Source organism: Procambarus clarkii, chromosome 46 (assembly GCF_040958095.1).
Source record: "Procambarus clarkii isolate CNS0578487 chromosome 46, FALCON_Pclarkii_2.0, whole genome shotgun sequence".
Classification (NCBI taxonomy): domain Eukaryota; kingdom Metazoa; phylum Arthropoda; class Malacostraca; order Decapoda; family Cambaridae; genus Procambarus; species Procambarus clarkii.
Window position 1 is genome coordinate 13,995,551 of NC_091195.1, and position 17,818 is coordinate 14,013,368.

The window sequence follows — 17,818 nt, forward strand, 5'->3', positions numbered from 1 at the left end:
AGTAATTACTGCAAATCAAATTAACACGATTCATTAATGTACATAACCAATTAACATCATCGTCTCCTACTTGATTTTGACTAGTTGATAGGGTTGTTTTTGGTCTCCCCGAAGGGAGTGGACCGATCCCAGAGGTACTGCAATACCGGGCCGATCCGCGGCAAAGGTGGAGCAAGCTCCTAGCACTTCGCCATGTTGCAAAAAATCAGTTTAATATCAAGGATCCCACATGGGGATCGTATCAGATATAAAGCTGATAAGAACAGATACTACACTTTGTACTTTGTACTACACGAGAGACGAGAGACTAGAGACGTGACGTGACGTGACGCGATGCCATGCCATGCCATGCCATGCCATGCCATGCCATGCCATGCCATGCCATGCCATGCCATGCCATTCAATGCCTTGTGATTCAATACCATGCAGTTCAATGCGATGCGATGCAATGACATGCGATTCGATGCCATGCGAGGCGAGGCGATGCATCATCTAACATAACGTGATTCCCTGGAAAACGACTCTGTTGTTGAGTGAACAACAAAGTTAAGATATAACAAGATGTAAGTAATTCGAGAAGTCTGAGTACTGTAGGTACTATTGCAAATTCATTGCTTAATATATGTGAATGTGTACGAAATCCATCCATCGCTTTTACCGAGTATACAAATACTCACTCATTGTTGGTGTTTAGGGAGGTAAATGAAGTATTGCAAAGCTAATTACGAAACTAGCTTTCACAATGACATTTGGTGGTTGGTCGCTTTGCAAATTATAGTAGATTCTATATCAATTTTATTCGTTATTTTACGTGAATGAATGAATGAATGAATGAATGAATGAATGAATGAATGAATGAATGAATGAATGAATGAATGAATGAATGAATGTGTGCCTGCATACATTGCCTAAATAAAATATGTAAATATACGGACGGTGGTGGCGTTTAGAGAGGTGAATGAATCATTTGAAATCTAATTAGGAAACTAGCATTCAAATGGAGAGGGGTGAGAGTGCAGGTGCGCTTGAACTTGGGTGGGTTCTGGGTTTCGTTGACGTATATATTACAGGTGAATATGTGCATCGAATGCTCGATTGAAGTATATAAATACACATTGTTAGTGTGTATTGAGGTAAATGATGGATTGTAAAGCTAATCAAGACACTAGAATTCACTTTGAGGCTAGTGGCTGGCGGCTGGCAAGCGTGGAAGTGGCAAACGATCGTTGAGTTGCCGTGTAAGACCACGCCAAAGCAACACCTCCCTCCATCTCAAGTCGAATTTCGTCTTTATTACGCATTGGTACATTGCAGCAATGGTAAATTAAGTAGATAAACGTCTGATCTTGATGTGTGTGTGAATATAATTTCGCTGTCAAAGCCGACTAAGGAATTCCGAGTGATATACACACCACTCCACACTCACAAGGGAGAGTGAGTAAGTAATTTCGTAAAAAAAGAGAAGAGCATGCCAACAATGGGTAACTATTATAGTTAGGTTCTCGATCACAGTAAACCCGTTGATTTAGAGTTTATTTGCACAATGACCACGTCATATTAGATGCCATTTAAATACCAAATCCAGTTCTCCACTAAACGCAAACACAAGCTTAACACTATTTAACCCATCTCTACTAGCCTTTTCATAACCAACCACTAAGCTACCTAAACCAGTTTCCACACTTATATAAATAGACAAAAACTTCACCCTATATAACCTATCTCAGAAAACAAACAAAATCAATTAATATTGCACTAACTGGCAACCCCCCATTCATAAAATCAACTTCTTTCCTTCCAGACCGACCATCCATCGTATTTGCTGCTCGCACATAATCTTTAATCTAAAGTTATTAAATGATATTACTCACCTCACTCTCCTTCTTTCTCCTCCTTCCTTCCTTCCTTCCTTCCTTCCTTCCTTCCTTCCTTCCTTCCTTCCTTCCTTCCTTCCTTCCTTCCTTCCTTCCTTCCTTCCTCCTTCCTTCCTTCTAACTCGTTCCAGTTGTTCAGCTTCGACCCATCAAACCCGGACTCGACTGACGACTCACTTCTGCTGCTCGTTCCAAGGTTTTTTCCTCATACGATGCTGGCTAGTGTGAAGTAATTACTGCAAATCAAATTAACACGATTCATTAATGTACATAACCAATTAACATCATCGTCTCCTACTTGATTTTGACTAGTTGATAGGGTTGTTTTTGGTCTCCCCGAAGGGAGTGGACCGATCCCAGAGGTACTGCAATACCGGGCCGATCCGCGGCAAAGGTGGAGCAAGCTCCTAGCACTTCGCCATGTTGCAAAAAATCAGTTTAATATCAAGGATCCCACATGGGGATCGTATCAGATATAAAGCTGATAAGAACAGATACTACACTTTGTACTTTGTACTACACGAGAGACGAGAGACTAGAGACGTGACGTGACGTGACGCGATGCCATGCCATGCCATGCCATGCCATGCCATGCCATGCCATGCCATGCCATGCCATGCCATGCCATTCAATGCCTTGTGATTCAATACCATGCAGTTCAATGCGATGCGATGCAATGACATGCGATTCGATGCCATGCGAGGCGAGGCGATGCATCATCTAACATAACGTGATTCCCTGGAAAACGACTCTGTTGTTGAGTGAACAACAAAGTTAAGATATAACAAGATGTAAGTAATTCGAGAAGTCTGAGTACTGTAGGTACTATTGCAAATTCATTGCTTAATATATGTGAATGTGTACGAAATCCATCCATCGCTTTTACCGAGTATACAAATACTCACTCATTGTTGGTGTTTAGGGAGGTAAATGAAGTATTGCAAAGCTAATTACGAAACTAGCTTTCACAATGACATTTGGTGGTTGGTCGCTTTGCAAATTATAGTAGATTCTATATCAATTTTATTCGTTATTTTACGTGAATGAATGATGATGAATGAATGAATGAATGAATGAATGAATGAATGAATGAATGAATGAATGAATGAATGAATGAATGAATGTGTGCCTGCATACATTGCCTAAATAAAATATGTAAATATACGGACGGTGGTGGCGTTTAGAGAGGTGAATGAATCATTTGAAATCTAATTAGGAAACTAGCATTCAAATGGAGAGGGGTGAGAGTGCAGGTGCGCTTGAACTTGGGTGGGTTCTGGGTTTCGTTGACGTATATATTACAGGTGAATATGTGCATCGAATGCTCGATTGAAGTATATAAATACACATTGTTAGTGTGTATTGAGGTAAATGATGGATTGTAAAGCTAATCAAGACACTAGAATTCACTTTGAGGCTAGTGGCTGGCCGGCTGGCAAGCGTGGAAGTGGCAAACGATCGTTGAGTTGCCGTGTAAGACCACGCCAAAGCAACACCTCCCTCCATCTCAAGTCGAATTTCGTCTTTATTACGCATTGGTACATTGCAGCAATGGTAAATTAAGTAGATAAACGTCTGATCTTGATGTGTGTGTGAATATAATTTCGCTGTCAAAGCCGACTAAGGAATTCCGAGTGATATACACACCACTCCACACTCACAAGGGAGAGTGAGTAAGTAATTTCGTAAAAAAAGAGAAGAGCATGCCAACAATGGGTAACTATTATAGTTAGGTTCTCGATCACAGTAAACCCGTTGATTTAGAGTTTATTTGCACAATGACCACGTCATATTAGATGCCATTTAAATACCAAATCCAGTTCTCCACTAAACGCAAACACAAGCTTAACACTATTTAACCCATCTCTACTAGCCTTTTCATAACCAACCACTAAGCTACCTAAACCAGTTTCCACACTTATATAAATAGACAAAAACTTCACCCTATATAACCTATCTCAGAAAACAAACAAAATCAATTAATATTGCACTAACTGGCAACCCCCCATTCATAAAATCAACTTCTTTCCTTCCAGACCGACCATCCATCGTATTTGCTGCTCGCACATAATCTTTAATCTAAAGTTATTAAATGATATTACTCACCTCACTCTCCTTCTTTCTCCTCCTTCCTTCCTTCCTTCCTTCCTTCCTTCCTTCCTTCCTTCCTTCCTTCCTTCCTTCCTTCCTTCCTTCCTTCCTTCCTTCCTTCCTTCCTTCTAACTCGTTCCAGTTGTTCAGCTTCGACCCATCAAACCCGGACTCGACTGACGACTCACTTCTGCTGCTCGTTCCAAGGTTTTTTCCTCATACGATGCTGGCTAGTGTGAAGTAATTACTGCAAATCAAATTAACACGATTCATTAATGTACATAACCAATTAACATCATCGTCTCCTACTTGATTTTGACTAGTTGATAGGGTTGTTTTTGGTCTCCCCGAAGGGAGTGGACCGATCCCAGAGGTACTGCAATACCGGGCCGATCCGCGGCAAAGGTGGAGCAAGCTCCTAGCACTTCGCCATGTTGCAAAAAATCAGTTTAATATCAAGGATCCCACATGGGGATCGTATCAGATATAAAGCTGATAAGAACAGATACTACACTTTGTACTTTGTACTACACGAGAGACGAGAGACTAGAGACGTGACGTGACGTGACGCGATGCCATGCCATGCCATGCCATGCCATGCCATGCCATGCCATGCCATGCCATGCCATGCCATGCCATTCAATGCCTTGTGATTCAATACCATGCAGTTCAATGCGATGCGATGCAATGACATGCGATTCGATGCCATGCGAGGCGAGGCGATGCATCATCTAACATAACGTGATTCCCTGGAAAACGACTCTGTTGTTGAGTGAACAACAAAGTTAAGATATAACAAGATGTAAGTAATTCGAGAAGTCTGAGTACTGTAGGTACTATTGCAAATTCATTGCTTAATATATGTGAATGTGTACGAAATCCATCCATCGCTTTTACCGAGTATACAAATACTCACTCATTGTTGGTGTTTAGGGAGGTAAATGAAGTATTGCAAAGCTAATTACGAAACTAGCTTTCACAATGACATTTGGTGGTTGGTCGCTTTGCAAATTATAGTAGATTCTATATCAATTTTATTCGTTATTTTACGTGAATGAATGAATGAATGAATGAATGAATGAATGAATGAATGAATGAATGAATGAATGAATGAATGAATGAATGAATGAATGAATGTGTGCCTGCATACATTGCCTAAATAAAATATGTAAATATACGGACGGTGGTGGCGTTTAGAGAGGTGAATGAATCATTTGAAATCTAATTAGGAAACTAGCATTCAAATGGAGAGGGGTGAGAGTGCAGGTGCGCTTGAACTTGGGTGGGTTCTGGGTTTCGTTGACGTATATATTACAGGTGAATATGTGCATCGAATGCTCGATTGAAGTATATAAATACACATTGTTAGTGTGTATTGAGGTAAATGATGGATTGTAAAGCTAATCAAGACACTAGAATTCACTTTGAGGCTAGTGGCTGGCCGGCTGGCAAGCGTGGAAGTGGCAAACGATCGTTGAGTTGCCGTGTAAGACCACGCCAAAGCAACACCTCCCTCCATCTCAAGTCGAATTTCGTCTTTATTACGCATTGGTACATTGCAGCAATGGTAAATTAAGTAGATAAACGTCTGATCTTGATGTGTGTGTGAATATAATTTCGCTGTCAAAGCCGACTAAGGAATTCCGAGTGATATACACACCACTCCACACTCACAAGGGAGAGTGAGTAAGTAATTTCGTAAAAAAAGAGAAGAGCATGCCAACAATGGGTAACTATTATAGTTAGGTTCTCGATCACAGTAAACCCGTTGATTTAGAGTTTATTTGCACAATGACCACGTCATATTAGATGCCATTTAAATACCAAATCCAGTTCTCCACTAAACGCAAACACAAGCTTAACACTATTTAACCCATCTCTACTAGCCTTTTCATAACCAACCACTAAGCTACCTAAACCAGTTTCCACACTTATATAAATAGACAAAAACTTCACCCTATATAACCTATCTCAGAAAACAAACAAAATCAATTAATATTGCACTAACTGGCAACCCCCCATTCATAAAATCAACTTCTTTCCTTCCAGACCGACCATCCATCGTATTTGCTGCTCGCACATAATCTTTAATCTAAAGTTATTAAATGATATTACTCACCTCACTCTCCTTCTTTCTCCTCCTTCCTTCCTTCCTTCCTTCCTTCCTTCCTTCCTTCCTTCCTTCCTTCCTTCCTTCCTTCCTTCCTTCCTTCCTTCCTTCCTTCCTTCCTTCCTTCTAACTCGTTCCAGTTGTTCAGCTTCGACCCATCAAACCCGGACTCGACTGACGACTCACTTCTGCTGCTCGTTCCAAGGTTTTTTCCTCATACGATGCTGGCTAGTGTGAAGTAATTACTGCAAATCAAATTAACACGATTCATTAATGTACATAACCAATTAACATCATCGTCTCCTACTTGATTTTGACTAGTTGATAGGGTTGTTTTTGGTCTCCCCGAAGGGAGTGGACCGATCCCAGAGGTACTGCAATACCGGGCCGATCCGCGGCAAAGGTGGAGCAAGCTCCTAGCACTTCGCCATGTTGCAAAAAATCAGTTTAATATCAAGGATCCCACATGGGGATCGTATCAGATATAAAGCTGATAAGAACAGATACTACACTTTGTACTTTGTACTACACGAGAGACGAGAGACTAGAGACGTGACGTGACGTGACGCGATGCCATGCCATGCCATGCCATGCCATGCCATGCCATGCCATGCCATGCCATGCCATGCCATTCAATGCCTTGTGATTCAATACCATGCAGTTCAATGCGATGCGATGCAATGACATGCGATTCGATGCCATGCGAGGCGAGGCGATGCATCATCTAACATAACGTGATTCCCTGGAAAACGACTCTGTTGTTGAGTGAACAACAAAGTTAAGATATAACAAGATGTAAGTAATTCGAGAAGTCTGAGTACTGTAGGTACTATTGCAAATTCATTGCTTAATATATGTGAATGTGTACGAAATCCATCCATCGCTTTTACCGAGTATACAAATACTCACTCATTGTTGGTGTTTAGGGAGGTAAATGAAGTATTGCAAAGCTAATTACGAAACTAGCTTTCACAATGACATTTGGTGGTTGGTCGCTTTGCAAATTATAGTAGATTCTATATCAATTTTATTCGTTATTTTACGTGAATGAATGAATGAATGAATGAATGAATGAATGAATGAATGAATGAATGAATGAATGAATGAATGAATGAATGAATGAATGTGTGCCTGCATACATTGCCTAAATAAAATATGTAAATATACGGACGGTGGTGGCGTTTAGAGAGGTGAATGAATCATTTGAAATCTAATTAGGAAACTAGCATTCAAATGGAGAGGGGTGAGAGTGCAGGTGCGCTTGAACTTGGGTGGGTTCTGGGTTTCGTTGACGTATATATTACAGGTGAATATGTGCATCGAATGCTCGATTGAAGTATATAAATACACATTGTTAGTGTGTATTGAGGTAAATGATGGATTGTAAAGCTAATCAAGACACTAGAATTCACTTTGAGGCTAGTGGCTGGCCGGCTGGCAAGCGTGGAAGTGGCAAACGATCGTTGAGTTGCCGTGTAAGACCACGCCAAAGCAACACCTCCCTCCATCTCAAGTCGAATTTCGTCTTTATTACGCATTGGTACATTGCAGCAATGGTAAATTAAGTAGATAAACGTCTGATCTTGATGTGTGTGTGAATATAATTTCGCTGTCAAAGCCGACTAAGGAATTCCGAGTGATATACACACCACTCCACACTCACAAGGGAGAGTGAGTAAGTAATTTCGTAAAAAAAGAGAAGAGCATGCCAACAATGGGTAACTATTATAGTTAGGTTCTCGATCACAGTAAACCCGTTGATTTAGAGTTTATTTGCACAATGACCACGTCATATTAGATGCCATTTAAATACCAAATCCAGTTCTCCACTAAACGCAAACACAAGCTTAACACTATTTAACCCATCTCTACTAGCCTTTTCATAACCAACCACTAAGCTACCTAAACCAGTTTCCACACTTATATAAATAGACAAAAACTTCACCCTATATAACCTATCTCAGAAAACAAACAAAATCAATTAATATTGCACTAACTGGCAACCCCCCATTCATAAAATCAACTTCTTTCCTTCCAGACCGACCATCCATCGTATTTGCTGCTCGCACATAATCTTTAATCTAAAGTTATTAAATGATATTACTCACCTCACTCTCCTTCTTTCTCCTCCTTCCTTCCTTCCTTCCTTCCTTCCTTCCTTCCTTCCTTCCTTCCTTCCTTCCTTCCTTCCTTCCTTCCTTCCTTCCTTCCTTCCTTCCTTCTAACTCGTTCCAGTTGTTCAGCTTCGACCCATCAAACCCGGACTCGACTGACGACTCACTTCTGCTGCTCGTTCCAAGGTTTTTTCCTCATACGATGCTGGCTAGTGTGAAGTAATTACTGCAAATCAAATTAACACGATTCATTAATGTACATAACCAATTAACATCATCGTCTCCTACTTGATTTTGACTAGTTGATAGGGTTGTTTTTGGTCTCCCCGAAGGGAGTGGACCGATCCCAGAGGTACTGCAATACCGGGCCGATCCGCGGCAAAGGTGGAGCAAGCTCCTAGCACTTCGCCATGTTGCAAAAAATCAGTTTAATATCAAGGATCCCACATGGGGATCGTATCAGATATAAAGCTGATAAGAACAGATACTACACTTTGTACTTTGTACTACACGAGAGACGAGAGACTAGAGACGTGACGTGACGTGACGCGATGCCATGCCATGCCATGCCATGCCATGCCATGCCATGCCATGCCATGCCATGCCATGCCATGCCATTCAATGCCTTGTGATTCAATACCATGCAGTTCAATGCGATGCGATGCAATGACATGCGATTCGATGCCATGCGAGGCGAGGCGATGCATCATCTAACATAACGTGATTCCCTGGAAAACGACTCTGTTGTTGAGTGAACAACAAAGTTAAGATATAACAAGATGTAAGTAATTCGAGAAGTCTGAGTACTGTAGGTACTATTGCAAATTCATTGCTTAATATATGTGAATGTGTACGAAATCCATCCATCGCTTTTACCGAGTATACAAATACTCACTCATTGTTGGTGTTTAGGGAGGTAAATGAAGTATTGCAAAGCTAATTACGAAACTAGCTTTCACAATGACATTTGGTGGTTGGTCGCTTTGCAAATTATAGTAGATTCTATATCAATTTTATTCGTTATTTTACGTGAATGAATGAATGAATGAATGAATGAATGAATGAATGAATGAATGAATGAATGAATGAATGAATGAATGAATGAATGAATGTGTGTGCCTGCATACATTGCCTAAATAAAATATGTAAATATACGGACGGTGGTGGCGTTTAGAGAGGTGAATGAATCATTTGAAATCTAATTAGGAAACTAGCATTCAAATGGAGAGGGGTGAGAGTGCAGGTGCGCTTGAACTTGGGTGGGTTCTGGGTTTCGTTGACGTATATATTACAGGTGAATATGTGCATCGAATGCTCGATTGAAGTATATAAATACACATTGTTAGTGTGTATTGAGGTAAATGATGGATTGTAAAGCTAATCAAGACACTAGAATTCACTTTGAGGCTAGTGGCTGGCCGGCTGGCAAGCGTGGAAGTGGCAAACGATCGTTGAGTTGCCGTGTAAGACCACGCCAAAGCAACACCTCCCTCCATCTCAAGTCGAATTTCGTCTTTATTACGCATTGGTACATTGCAGCAATGGTAAATTAAGTAGATAAACGTCTGATCTTGATGTGTGTGTGAATATAATTTCGCTGTCAAAGCCGACTAAGGAATTCCGAGTGATATACACACCACTCCACACTCACAAGGGAGAGTGAGTAAGTAATTTCGTAAAAAAAGAGAAGAGCATGCCAACAATGGGTAACTATTATAGTTAGGTTCTCGATCACAGTAAACCCGTTGATTTAGAGTTTATTTGCACAATGACCACGTCATATTAGATGCCATTTAAATACCAAATCCAGTTCTCCACTAAACGCAAACACAAGCTTAACACTATTTAACCCATCTCTACTAGCCTTTTCATAACCAACCACTAAGCTACCTAAACCAGTTTCCACACTTATATAAATAGACAAAAACTTCACCCTATATAACCTATCTCAGAAAACAAACAAAATCAATTAATATTGCACTAACTGGCAACCCCCCATTCATAAAATCAACTTCTTTCCTTCCAGACCGACCATCCATCGTATTTGCTGCTCGCACATAATCTTTAATCTAAAGTTATTAAATGATATTACTCACCTCACTCTCCTTCTTTCTCCTCCTTCCTTCCTTCCTTCCTTCCTTCCTTCCTTCCTTCCTTCCTTCCTTCCTTCCTTCCTTCCTTCCTTCCTTCCTTCCTTCCTTCCTTCCTTCTAACTCGTTCCAGTTGTTCAGCTTCGACCCATCAAACCCGGACTCGACTGACGACTCACTTCTGCTGCTCGTTCCAAGGTTTTTTCCTCATACGATGCTGGCTAGTGTGAAGTAATTACTGCAAATCAAATTAACACGATTCATTAATGTACATAACCAATTAACATCATCGTCTCCTACTTGATTTTGACTAGTTGATAGGGTTGTTTTTGGTCTCCCCGAAGGGAGTGGACCGATCCCAGAGGTACTGCAATACCGGGCCGATCCGCGGCAAAGGTGGAGCAAGCTCCTAGCACTTCGCCATGTTGCAAAAAATCAGTTTAATATCAAGGATCCCACATGGGGATCGTATCAGATATAAAGCTGATAAGAACAGATACTACACTTTGTACTTTGTACTACACGAGAGACGAGAGACTAGAGACGTGACGTGACGTGACGCGATGCCATGCCATGCCATGCCATGCCATGCCATGCCATGCCATGCCATGCCATGCCATGCCATGCCATTCAATGCCTTGTGATTCAATACCATGCAGTTCAATGCGATGCGATGCAATGACATGCGATTCGATGCCATGCGAGGCGAGGCGATGCATCATCTAACATAACGTGATTCCCTGGAAAACGACTCTGTTGTTGAGTGAACAACAAAGTTAAGATATAACAAGATGTAAGTAATTCGAGAAGTCTGAGTACTGTAGGTACTATTGCAAATTCATTGCTTAATATATGTGAATGTGTACGAAATCCATCCATCGCTTTTACCGAGTATACAAATACTCACTCATTGTTGGTGTTTAGGGAGGTAAATGAAGTATTGCAAAGCTAATTACGAAACTAGCTTTCACAATGACATTTGGTGGTTGGTCGCTTTGCAAATTATAGTAGATTCTATATCAATTTTATTCGTTATTTTACGTGAATGAATGAATGAATGAATGAATGAATGAATGAATGAATGAATGAATGAATGAATGAATGAATGAATGAATGAATGAATGTGTGCCTGCATACATTGCCTAAATAAAATATGTAAATATACGGACGGTGGTGGCGTTTAGAGAGGTGAATGAATCATTTGAAATCTAATTAGGAAACTAGCATTCAAATGGAGAGGGGTGAGAGTGCAGGTGCGCTTGAACTTGGGTGGGTTCTGGGTTTCGTTGACGTATATATTACAGGTGAATATGTGCATCGAATGCTCGATTGAAGTATATAAATACACATTGTTAGTGTGTATTGAGGTAAATGATGGATTGTAAAGCTAATCAAGACACTAGAATTCACTTTGAGGCTAGTGGCTGGCCGGCTGGCAAGCGTGGAAGTGGCAAACGATCGTTGAGTTGCCGTGTAAGACCACGCCAAAGCAACACCTCCCTCCATCTCAAGTCGAATTTCGTCTTTATTACGCATTGGTACATTGCAGCAATGGTAAATTAAGTAGATAAACGTCTGATCTTGATGTGTGTGTGAATATAATTTCGCTGTCAAAGCCGACTAAGGAATTCCGAGTGATATACACACCACTCCACACTCACAAGGGAGAGTGAGTAAGTAATTTCGTAAAAAAAGAGAAGAGCATGCCAACAATGGGTAACTATTATAGTTAGGTTCTCGATCACAGTAAACCCGTTGATTTAGAGTTTATTTGCACAATGACCACGTCATATTAGATGCCATTTAAATACCAAATCCAGTTCTCCACTAAACGCAAACACAAGCTTAACACTATTTAACCCATCTCTACTAGCCTTTTCATAACCAACCACTAAGCTACCTAAACCAGTTTCCACACTTATATAAATAGACAAAAACTTCACCCTATATAACCTATCTCAGAAAACAAACAAAATCAATTAATATTGCACTAACTGGCAACCCCCCATTCATAAAATCAACTTCTTTCCTTCCAGACCGACCATCCATCGTATTTGCTGCTCGCACATAATCTTTAATCTAAAGTTATTAAATGATATTACTCACCTCACTCTCCTTCTTTCTCCTCCTTCCTTCCTTCCTTCCTTCCTTCCTTCCTTCCTTCCTTCCTTCCTTCCTTCCTTCCTTCCTTCCTTCCTTCCTTCCTTCCTTCCTTCCTTCTAACTCGTTCCAGTTGTTCAGCTTCGACCCATCAAACCCGGACTCGACTGACGACTCACTTCTGCTGCTCGTTCCAAGGTTTTTTCCTCATACGATGCTGGCTAGTGTGAAGTAATTACTGCAAATCAAATTAACACGATTCATTAATGTACATAACCAATTAACATCATCGTCTCCTACTTGATTTTGACTAGTTGATAGGGTTGTTTTTGGTCTCCCCGAAGGGAGTGGACCGATCCCAGAGGTACTGCAATACCGGGCCGATCCGCGGCAAAGGTGGAGCAAGCTCCTAGCACTTCGCCATGTTGCAAAAAATCAGTTTAATATCAAGGATCCCACATGGGGATCGTATCAGATATAAAGCTGATAAGAACAGATACTACACTTTGTACTTTGTACTACACGAGAGACGAGAGACTAGAGACGTGACGTGACGTGACGCGATGCCATGCCATGCCATGCCATGCCATGCCATGCCATGCCATGCCATGCCATGCCATGCCATTCAATGCCTTGTGATTCAATACCATGCAGTTCAATGCGATGCGATGCAATGACATGCGATTCGATGCCATGCGAGGCGAGGCGATGCATCATCTAACATAACGTGATTCCCTGGAAAACGACTCTGTTGTTGAGTGAACAACAAAGTTAAGATATAACAAGATGTAAGTAATTCGAGAAGTCTGAGTACTGTAGGTACTATTGCAAATTCATTGCTTAATATATGTGAATGTGTACGAAATCCATCCATCGCTTTTACCGAGTATACAAATACTCACTCATTGTTGGTGTTTAGGGAGGTAAATGAAGTATTGCAAAGCTAATTACGAAACTAGCTTTCACAATGACATTTGGTGGTTGGTCGCTTTGCAAATTATAGTAGATTCTATATCAATTTTATTCGTTATTTTACGTGAATGAATGAATGAATGAATGAATGAATGAATGAATGAATGAATGAATGAATGAATGAATGAATGAATGAATGAATGAATGTGTGCCTGCATACATTGCCTAAATAAAATATGTAAATATACGGACGGTGGTGGCGTTTAGAGAGGTGAATGAATCATTTGAAATCTAATTAGGAAACTAGCATTCAAATGGAGAGGGGTGAGAGTGCAGGTGCGCTTGAACTTGGGTGGGTTCTGGGTTTCGTTGACGTATATATTACAGGTGAATATGTGCATCGAATGCTCGATTGAAGTATATAAATACACATTGTTAGTGTGTATTGAGGTAAATGATGGATTGTAAAGCTAATCAAGACACTAGAATTCACTTTGAGGCTAGTGGCTGGCCGGCTGGCAAGCGTGGAAGTGGCAAACGATCGTTGAGTTGCCGTGTAAGACCACGCCAAAGCAACACCTCCCTCCATCTCAAGTCGAATTTCGTCTTTATTACGCATTGGTACATTGCAGCAATGGTAAATTAAGTAGATAAACGTCTGATCTTGATGTGTGTGTGAATATAATTTCGCTGTCAAAGCCGACTAAGGAATTCCGAGTGATATACACACCACTCCACACTCACAAGGGAGAGTGAGTAAGTAATTTCGTAAAAAAAAGAAGAGCATGCCAACAATGGGTAACTATTATAGTTAGGTTCTCGATCACAGTAAACCCGTTGATTTAGAGTTTATTTGCACAATGACCACGTCATATTAGATGCCATTTAAATACCAAATCCAGTTCTCCACTAAACGCAAACACAAGCTTAACACTATTTAACCCATCTCTACTAGCCTTTTCATAACCAACCACTAAGCTACCTAAACCAGTTTCCACACTTATATAAATAGACAAAAACTTCACCCTATATAACCTATCTCAGAAAACAAACAAAATCAATTAATATTGCACTAACTGGCAACCCCCCATTCATAAAATCAACTTCTTTCCTTCCAGACCGACCATCCATCGTATTTGCTGCTCGCACATAATCTTTAATCTAAAGTTATTAAATGATATTACTCACCTCACTCTCCTTCTTTCTCCTCCTTCCTTCCTTCCTTCCTTCCTTCCTTCCTTCCTTCCTTCCTTCCTTCCTTCCTTCCTTCCTTCCTTCCTTCCTTCCTTCCTTCCTTCCTTCTAACTCGTTCCAGTTGTTCAGCTTCGACCCATCAAACCCGGACTCGACTGACGACTCACTTCTGCTGCTCGTTCCAAGGTTTTTTCCTCATACGATGCTGGCTAGTGTGAAGTAATTACTGCAAATCAAATTAACACGATTCATTAATGTACATAACCAATTAACATCATCGTCTCCTACTTGATTTTGACTAGTTGATAGGGTTGTTTTTGGTCTCCCCGAAGGGAGTGGACCGATCCCAGAGGTACTGCAATACCGGGCCGATCCGCGGCAAAGGTGGAGCAAGCTCCTAGCACTTCGCCATGTTGCAAAAAATCAGTTTAATATCAAGGATCCCACATGGGGATCGTATCAGATATAAAGCTGATAAGAACAGATACTACACTTTGTACTTTGTACTACACGAGAGACGAGAGACTAGAGACGTGACGTGACGTGACGCGATGCCATGCCATGCCATGCCATGCCATGCCATGCCATGCCATGCCATGCCATGCCATGCCATGCCATTCAATGCCTTGTGATTCAATACCATGCAGTTCAATGCGATGCGATGCAATGACATGCGATTCGATGCCATGCGAGGCGAGGCGATGCATCATCTAACATAACGTGATTCCCTGGAAAACGACTCTGTTGTTGAGTGAACAACAAAGTTAAGATATAACAAGATGTAAGTAATTCGAGAAGTCTGAGTACTGTAGGTACTATTGCAAATTCATTGCTTAATATATGTGAATGTGTACGAAATCCATCCATCGCTTTTACCGAGTATACAAATACTCACTCATTGTTGGTGTTTAGGGAGGTAAATGAAGTATTGCAAAGCTAATTACGAAACTAGCTTTCACAATGACATTTGGTGGTTGGTCGCTTTGCAAATTATAGTAGATTCTATATCAATTTTATTCGTTATTTTACGTGAATGAATGAATGAATGAATGAATGAATGAATGAATGAATGAATGAATGAATGAATGAATGAATGAATGAATGAATGAATGTGTGCCTGCATACATTGCCTAAATAAAATATGTAAATATACGGACGGTGGTGGCGTTTAGAGAGGTGAATGAATCATTTGAAATCTAATTAGGAAACTAGCATTCAAATGGAGAGGGGTGAGAGTGCAGGTGCGCTTGAACTTGGGTGGGTTCTGGGTTTCGTTGACGTATATATTACAGGTGAATATGTGCATCGAATGCTCGATTGAAGTATATAAATACACATTGTTAGTGTGTATTGAGGTAAATGATGGATTGTAAAGCTAATCAAGACACTAGAATTCACTTTGAGGCTAGTGGCTGGCCGGCTGGCAAGCGTGGAAGTGGCAAACGATCGTTGAGTTGCCGTGTAAGACCACGCCAAAGCAACACCTCCCTCCATCTCAAGTCGAATTTCGTCTTTATTACGCATTGGTACATTGCAGCAATGGTAAATTAAGTAGATAAACGTCTGATCTTGATGTGTGTGTGAATATAATTTCGCTGTCAAAGCCGACTAAGGAATTCCGAGTGATATACACACCACTCCACACTCACAAGGGAGAGTGAGTAAGTAATTTCGTAAAAAAAGAGAAGAGCATGCCAACAATGGGTAACTATTATAGTTAGGTTCTCGATCACAGTAAACCCGTTGATTTAGAGTTTATTTGCACAATGACCACGTCATATTAGATGCCATTTAAATACCAAATCCAGTTCTCCACTAAACGCAAACACAAGCTTAACACTATTTAACCCATCTCTACTAGCCTTTTCATAACCAACCACTAAGCTACCTAAACCAGTTTCCACACTTATATAAATAGACAAAAACTTCACCCTATATAACCTATCTCAGAAAACAAACAAAATCAATTAATATTGCACTAACTGGCAACCCCCCATTCATAAAATCAACTTCTTTCCTTCCAGACCGACCATCCATCGTATTTGCTGCTCGCACATAATCTTTAATCTAAAGTTATTAAATGATATTACTCACCTCACTCTCCTTCTTTCTCCTCCTTCCTTCCTTCCTTCCTTCCTTCCTTCCTTCCTTCCTTCCTTCCTTCCTTCCTTCCTTCCTTCCTTCCTTCCTTCCTTCCTTCCTTCTAACTCGTTCCAGTTGTTCAGCTTCGACCCATCAAACCCGGACTCGACTGACGACTCACTTCTGCTGCTCGTTCCAAGGTTTTTTCCTCATACGATGCTGGCTAGTGTGAAGTAATTACTGCAAATCAAATTAACACGATTCATTAATGTACATAACCAATTAACATCATCGTCTCCTACTTGATTTTGACTAGTTGATAGGGTTGTTTTTGGTCTCCCCGAAGGGAGTGGACCGATCCCAGAGGTACTGCAATACCGGGCCGATCCGCGGCAAAGGTGGAGCAAGCTCCTAGCACTTCGCCATGTTGCAAAAAATCAGTTTAATATCAAGGATCCCACATGGGGATCGTATCAGATATAAAGCTGATAAGAACAGATACTACACTTTGTACTTTGTACTACACGAGAGACGAGAGACTAGAGACGTGACGTGACGTGACGCGATGCCATGCCATGCCATGCCATGCCATGCCATGCCATGCCATGCCATGCCATGCCATTCAATGCCTTGTGATTCAATACCATGCAGTTCAATGCGATGCGATGCAATGACATGCGATTCGATGCCATGCGAGGCGAGGCGATGCATCATCTAACATAACGTGATTCCCTGGAAAACGACTCTGTTGTTGAGTGAACAACAAAGTTAAGATATAACAAGATGTAAGTAATTCGAGAAGTCTGAGTACTGTAGGTACTATTGCAAATTCATTGCTTAATATATGTGAATGTGTACGAAATCCATCCATCGCTTTTACCGAGTATACAAATACTCACTCATTGTTGGTGTTTAGGGAGGTAAATGAAGTATTGCAAAGCTAATTACGAAACTAGCTTTCACAATGACATTTGGTGGTTGGTCGCTTTGCAAATTATAGTAGATTCTATATCAATTTTATTCGTTATTTTACGTGAATGAATGAATGAATGAATGAATGAATGAATGAATGAATGAATGAATGAATGAATGAATGAATGAATGAATGAAATGTGTGCCTGCATACATTGCCTAAATAAAATATGTAAATATACGGACGGTGGTGGCGTTTAGAGAGGTGAATGAATCATTTGAAATCTAATTAGGAAACTAGCATTCAAATGGAGAGGGGTGAGAGTGCAGGTGCGCTTA

General features: G+C 40.7%; 9 non-coding genes across 9 annotated transcripts; all 9 read right to left on the minus strand.

The window, feature by feature from the left end:
* Nucleotides 1-112: 112 nt before the first annotated feature.
* LOC138350698 (U2 spliceosomal RNA) lies at nucleotides 113-304 on the minus strand. The gene has a single exon (XR_011222226.1). It is a non-coding gene; the product is annotated as a U2 spliceosomal RNA (small nuclear RNA).
* A 1,910-nt stretch (nucleotides 305-2,214) lies between these two features.
* On the minus strand, nucleotides 2,215-2,406 carry LOC138350699 (U2 spliceosomal RNA). The gene has a single exon (XR_011222227.1). It is a non-coding gene; the product is annotated as a U2 spliceosomal RNA (small nuclear RNA).
* Nucleotides 2,407-4,316: 1,910 nt separating this feature from the next.
* Nucleotides 4,317-4,508, minus strand: LOC138350700 (U2 spliceosomal RNA). The gene has a single exon (XR_011222228.1). It is a non-coding gene; the product is annotated as a U2 spliceosomal RNA (small nuclear RNA).
* Nucleotides 4,509-6,424: 1,916 nt separating this feature from the next.
* Nucleotides 6,425-6,616, minus strand: LOC138350701 (U2 spliceosomal RNA). The gene has a single exon (XR_011222229.1). It is a non-coding gene; the product is annotated as a U2 spliceosomal RNA (small nuclear RNA).
* Nucleotides 6,617-8,519: 1,903 nt separating this feature from the next.
* On the minus strand, nucleotides 8,520-8,711 carry LOC138350702 (U2 spliceosomal RNA). The gene has a single exon (XR_011222230.1). It is a non-coding gene; the product is annotated as a U2 spliceosomal RNA (small nuclear RNA).
* A 1,910-nt stretch (nucleotides 8,712-10,621) lies between these two features.
* Nucleotides 10,622-10,813, minus strand: LOC138350703 (U2 spliceosomal RNA). The gene has a single exon (XR_011222231.1). It is a non-coding gene; the product is annotated as a U2 spliceosomal RNA (small nuclear RNA).
* Nucleotides 10,814-12,721: 1,908 nt separating this feature from the next.
* On the minus strand, nucleotides 12,722-12,913 carry LOC138350704 (U2 spliceosomal RNA). The gene has a single exon (XR_011222232.1). It is a non-coding gene; the product is annotated as a U2 spliceosomal RNA (small nuclear RNA).
* Nucleotides 12,914-14,815: 1,902 nt separating this feature from the next.
* Nucleotides 14,816-15,007, minus strand: LOC138350705 (U2 spliceosomal RNA). The gene has a single exon (XR_011222233.1). It is a non-coding gene; the product is annotated as a U2 spliceosomal RNA (small nuclear RNA).
* Nucleotides 15,008-16,911: 1,904 nt separating this feature from the next.
* On the minus strand, nucleotides 16,912-17,103 carry LOC138350706 (U2 spliceosomal RNA). The gene has a single exon (XR_011222234.1). It is a non-coding gene; the product is annotated as a U2 spliceosomal RNA (small nuclear RNA).
* Nucleotides 17,104-17,818: the final 715 nt, after the last annotated feature.